The sequence below is a fragment of the Penaeus chinensis genome, chromosome 38, assembly GCF_019202785.1.
Source record: "Penaeus chinensis breed Huanghai No. 1 chromosome 38, ASM1920278v2, whole genome shotgun sequence".
Taxonomy (NCBI): domain Eukaryota; kingdom Metazoa; phylum Arthropoda; class Malacostraca; order Decapoda; family Penaeidae; genus Penaeus; species Penaeus chinensis.
This window is the reverse complement of record NC_061856.1, coordinates 28,076,364-28,082,513: the sequence shown is the minus strand read 5'-3', so window position 1 is coordinate 28,082,513 and position 6,150 is coordinate 28,076,364. Positions and strand designations below refer to the sequence as shown.

General features: G+C 40.0%; 1 protein-coding gene across 11 annotated transcripts in view; it reads left to right on the top strand.

Annotated features, from left to right (window-relative positions):
- Window positions 1–2,451: 2,451 nt before the first annotated feature.
- Window positions 2,452–6,150, top strand: part of LOC125046155 — a 25,047-nt gene continuing 21,348 nt past the window's right edge. For 2 of the 11 annotated variants that reach the window (XM_047643833.1, XM_047643834.1), the window contains exon 1: window positions 4,759–4,884. The gene's annotated coding sequence lies outside the window, so the exon portion shown is untranslated. Of the gene's footprint in view, window positions 2,675–3,457; window positions 3,481–3,595; window positions 3,963–4,608; window positions 4,652–4,750; window positions 4,885–5,039; window positions 5,118–5,154; window positions 5,222–6,150 lie in introns of those variants that run through there. The other 9 variants (XM_047643832.1, XM_047643828.1, XM_047643830.1 and 6 more) reach the window with 9 other exon arrangements.

Below are 6,150 nucleotides of genomic sequence, written 5' to 3'. Positions count from 1 at the left end.
ATTCGAATGATACCTAGTTTGCATCTATCTCATTCTCTCTTACTCTCACTCTCTTGTTATATATCTGTCTGTCTATTGTATTCTCTATGCTTCTCTCTCTCCATTATTCATTCACCAACACGCACTCTCTACCAAAAATGTAAGCTCATATAATCTAATTAACACAAGCTATCATGGAAAATTGTGTCAACTCAACTGTTTTCGTTCTCCCGCTTTCTATTTCTTATATCAATACCGGGGTCTCGAGTTAGTTTATGTCTCTCTAAGCTCCACCTACTTTTGGCCAAGCTCCACAGAATACTGAAATCAGGAGACCTTAAACCTTTTAGGCCTATATCCCCTTTAAGGTGTAGTTGACACATGAGAGAATCATCCATACAATGCTTCGCTACAAAACTCCAGCAATACACCCAAGTCTGTTTGCATACCAGCCAGATGCAGATACTTCTGACAACATTGCTACTGCACACACCTAGATTGATAGCCAGGATGCACTTGCTGTATTTCTAGATATATAAATGGCCTTTGTACTAGCCAAAAGAGATGCTACTATAGAAGTTCAGCTTTTAGTTTTTATCCTGAATAAAAGACAGGAGAGGGTGGGATTCCATGGTAACTTTTCTACCTGTGTACCCTTCCTCTTTTTTTAGCTGTCTTACCATTCAATGAGCCTGTAGAGTTACTTGCTTATGCCGATGACCTTCAATTCATAGGCTCAGGAGCTTGATGATTTACAGATGCACAAACACTCGACCATGTCAGTTAGAAGAGTCTCTTGTTAGGTCAATACAAAGTCATAAGCCATGCAATTCAACTGTTTCCTTCACCATTAATTTCTACATATTCAGAGCACTGAGCTCCAATGGATTTCTAAATGTAAATGCTTGGGAATCATCTTCACATCAAACTATAGCCTTAATCAACTTCTTTGCCATCTATTTTCAAATACTAGATTCCATTTCGGAGCTCTGAGGAAACTCTAGTATCAATGTCGGTGCAGGTCTCAATGTTCTCCAAACTTTTTCCACTGATTGACTAGGCTATTGTGCCATTTCCTTCCCAACCCTTGCTCAGCTTGATACCATATATAAAACCACCAATGGGCTCCATCTTTGTTGCACCTACATGAATGCGCCTTGTTAACCTTCTACTGGAAACTTCTCCGAAACTTTCCGAACTCGGATAAATCATATATTAATCACCTTTTTTGCAAGATAATCTGAACTCCTTGGCTGTACCTCTTTAGAGAAAACCTGATGCGTATATTCAACCATCTTCCTAACCCGCGACGTCGAGGTCTCATAGACAAATTAAATATCTAGATGCTGCAAGATTCTTTATAAACAGGGTTCCCGATGACCCTAATCCGTCCTGTACTCTAGACCAGTGGTTCCCAACCTTTTTTTTACTCCTGCACCCCTAAAAGAAAATGATCTGACCTCGCACCCCCTACATTTTATACTTTGTTCAAGGATAAAAGATGTGGAATAATACTAATTCACCAATGAGCCAGTTACGAGTATTGCCTGTCTCGCCCGTTTACCCTTTTATTTGATTTACGAAATATTTTACGTTATCTTATTCTGCTGTTACATTATAATAATTATAATGTTTATAATAAAACTAACACCATCGATATTCATTGCACTAGTGAAAAAATACGTTTTTCCCGCCATTTCAAATCAGGCACTAACAGAGCCATCTATGGGCAGACATTTCACAAAAAATATAGAAAATAGGCACAGCATTTTCCCCATTTTTTGCTCATTTTCCCCTGTTCTAGACCCTCCTGTACACCATACCCTGTGCTCTCTACACTGTCAAGTCGACTACTTTAAGATTCATGTTCACATCACATCCTTGAAATAATCACGCATAAAGTCATAGACAAACAGAAGAACGGCAGCTGCTTTTCTATGCAGAAATCACTGCATGACCTCTAACCACTACAAACAGAACTCCATGGACCATGGCATGCCCTCACAAACATTATAATAGAGATCATTGCTATACAGCTTCCAAGTTTTATATTCAGACGTTACAATATCCCTCCCTTAGACGTGCATTTTGTCACATCTGTATTGCACATATTAAATGTTCTTGCCTTCATGTCCTGGTAACACTAAAGTGGATCCCATGCCAAAAGCATTACGAGAATAAGAAAGTAGCTGCTGCTGCTAATGATGGTCTACTGCTTCCATCTGTTACCCAATTACCACCTCATCCTCAACCCCGGGGATACGGGGGTCTCACATCTACCTTCAACAATAAACCTGCAAGCTAAGACCCCTTTCATTCACCTGCACCAAGGCCACTCTCTCAATGACACCCAACCTCTCTCGTTGACATCTGGTGGCAAGCGATGCTAAAGAAACTCTCTCATTGACATCTGATGGCACCGGTGACCACGAACCTCACAACACCATGCTGAAAGTTCACCAACGTTCTGTTGCCAAGACACGTCTCCCTTAACGCCCAGCCATCGCTACCAAGTCCTCTTCTGACCCATGCCTACCCACATCATGTCTGTTTTTCTGCTTCGTGCTGACCACTCACGCCTGTGTTGCCGTCCTGACTAAATTGCTGAATACGTATCCTCGCACTTTACGCCGCCATACTCGCCAACTCTTTGCGAACCCTCGTCAACACATTCAGGATGTTGCCATTCTACTCGGTACCACCAATACTTCCTCGCTACTATTTAAAATAAGTGTGCCTATTAGTTCCAGATTAACTATTGCCCAACATTTACACCTTACATACGATTGTCTTCTTTCAATTTCAAAGTACACACCACTCAACAACCACAGACTACTAACTTAAGTCAATCATTATTTTACAGCATAACAAAAAATAAAGTCACACTGAGATCAGATCTAAGTGACTCACTCCCTTATCTCTCACCTCATTCCCCTGCCCTAACCATATTTATTTTCTATGATATTTTATTGTTCTTGGTGTTTTATGTATTGATTATTATTGTTGTCCTCGCATTGCAGAGTCCATTATATCCTTTTTTTTTCTCTCAGAACAAATAACTACGTGCAAGTTGTTCAGTTATTAATATTTTCGGTTTTCCCCATAGTGTTATTCATATTTACTGTTACGATTTTCGTTGTAACATTATTGTGTTCACTTGCATTACCTTTCTTGTGACAAATTGTTCTCATTGTGCTCTCATTTTTTCTGGCATCTTATCCTCCTCCTTAGCCCTTTTACTGGCATGGTACACTTATATTTCAGCCTCAGAAGGCTTGTTACTGAATGTTACATGTCAGTGCGAAACCACCACTCTTGCATGCGATGCCCATCGGATCACCAGGAACCATCTGCATGATGTCAAACAGAACCTGCATCCCTGTGTTTATTGCAGTGTTTCAAGTATTGGATACGGCTTGAGGACGAGCCTTGCGCATGTACGAGTTTTACGTCTAACACATCTGTCCCCAGCAACTGCCTTTCATCCTTGAGCAGAAACAGGTGACCTCTCTGCTTTCTCTTTTGATAATTCTACGGCGAAAGTAAGCATCCGCCCTCGAAGGGAGCCGCCGCATAAGGACACATTTCGCCAGACGGAGAGGGAGAGACGGCAGACAGACTAAGCCACACAGGGTCCAGCTCCATCACTTCGTCCTCGATCCCGGGGACACGGGGGTCTCTTGGAGGTCTCATACTCTTTCTAAACATCTGGTGACAGTGGTGCTCCCAACCTCTCTCGTTGACAATCATCAGTGGAAATGGTCTCAATCAAACATTGTGGCTGTTGGAGATGGTGATATCATTTTCCCAAGTGATATGAATGAATTATATTATCGGCAATGAGGGGACCCATGTAGTTGCGAAACGTTTCCATATCAGACCAGAGGATGGAAAACCTATACACATCACCTTGGGTATACTAACCATGCGCAACAGCCCCACACGTGCTATAGAAACGGTGATCCAACAAAGCATCACTTAAGGTACTAGTCTAACGTTGTCATCCATATAGATATAAAAAATAAATATCAATCAAAGGTTGTGCTGTGGATGTAACCCTCTTCGCCTTCAAGCAGCTCATAGGCCTACTGAAGAAGACCTGTAATCAGGAATGCCTCCCCTTCCAACCTCTTCTATTTCCTCTGAGTTTTGGGGAAAATTACAAGAATGTTTTGAGAAAAAAGGACTTAGGACTCCCTATACTATGACACAAACTTTAATTATTTAAGCTGTTTCGTCCACATACGTCGAATAATTTGACAATTAGAAATAAGGCCTACTTTGCAGTAGGCAGCCCAGGCCTGATTCCCATTTTCGTGCCCTCCTTTCAAATATTTTCAATTCAAATGTCCAAAAGACTCACGAGAATAAGGGTTATAGTTGTTGAACGTTTGATGTTTGAATAATGAATATATATAATGTCTAGAGTAAGATATAAAGAAATACACTTGAACACCCGTAATAATTTTGCATTAATGTAAAATAATTTTATTTTGCAATTCAAACTCCTTTTAAACAGCCAATAAAACACACAGAATACCCAAGTTTGTTTTCTATATTTAAATTATCAGATATGTTTTCATTTATTTATTTGTTTATTTTTTTTATTTATTTATTTTTTTTTTTGAACGCAATTGTTCCTTCTAACTTCAAAGGATTCGTTATTTAAACGGTACTTATATACGTCTTGTTCTTTTGTAGGTAAATTGATACAGCAAAATTTAGTGTGAGAACTAGTGCCCTAAACTGAAATCATTATTTTTAGATCTTTTGAAATAGGTCGTTTAATCAGCTTCAGAATGGGAGAAAGGGGGAGAAAGTCACAGGAGTGAAGAGCGCCACTGTCAGTTGTAGCACGAGGTAATAAAATTCACGTCAAGGTTAATGGACGGAAAAGTGAATTAGGTAAATATTAGAACCATAACCATTGGGATGTAGTCATTGAGTAATACAGACGGGCCCTGGCTCTCCACTCAAACAAGTTTAGGATTTTTTTTTTTTTTTTTTTTTTTTTTGGTTATAACGCCATGGCTGGATTTTTCCTCTTTGTTGAGACGTGGACACAGCAACGGAATTAGTTTAAGCTGTCCGTTCCGACTGCACCAAGGAATGAATTGTTAATGGAACGATAGATCAAAGTAAAGTCCAGAGGAGAAACGTTGTGAGAATTGGAAGGGAGAGATTGATTGCTTTCTCGTCCGAGGGTAGACGTGGTCAGGGAATGCAGCCAATATGATCTCAGGTTCTATTTTCGGCACCGTGGTTATTGATATTCACTTGAATTAATGTTGTTGGGTTGTCAATCAAACTGATGAAATGTAACTCTGAAGAAAATAACGATGATTTAATTTTTATATCAGATTTTGCTATGACTGGACCACTTCCACCCCTGGGCAGCCACTGCCTTGATTGAATTTTGTCCTCGGGATGGTACTGGTAGAGCCATGGTTCATCCCTGTCACAAGTCTCTGCAGAAAAACATCAGAGTCCTCATCCCATTTGTTCAAAATTTCCATTGAAAGATCTATCCTTGTTTGCTGCTGATCTGGGCGCAACAGCCTAGGGAACCATCGAGCGGAAAGCTTGCTTAGCCTCAAACTCTCTTCTGGAATTGTGTGTGCAGAAGCCACAGAGATGCTGACTGTGTTTTCTACTGATTCAGTGGTTATTCGTCTTTTCTTATCAATCATGTCGCAAACAGTATCAATATTTTCCTCACAAACTGACGTTGATGGCCTGCCACAGGGGAGCTCATCTTCAATTTCATTTCTTACACTTATGAACCAACTTATCCATTTGTAGTTATGGATTTCTTTGGGGCATTGTCACCATAAACTTGTTCAAGAGCATCAGTGATTTGCCTGTTCTCTCAACCAAGTTTCACCATGAATTTAATGTCTGTCCTGGCCTCGATTTTCATACAATTTTTCCGAGATCGCCATGTATTTTTTCAACTTAGGATTAGGGTTAGATTTGTTTCATATTTGATAATAGATTAGCAGGACAGTCTACAAACTTTTTGCCTGAATATATATGTTAGAAGTCAGTTTGGACTTTGCAGGAAAAGCTACACCAATCAGCAAGAGTAACAAGTAGTTCCTGACAAGCCTGTGGATGTCTTCAAGACGTTTTTGTTTAGTTTTGAATAAACTCAGTGCCTGGTGTATGCAT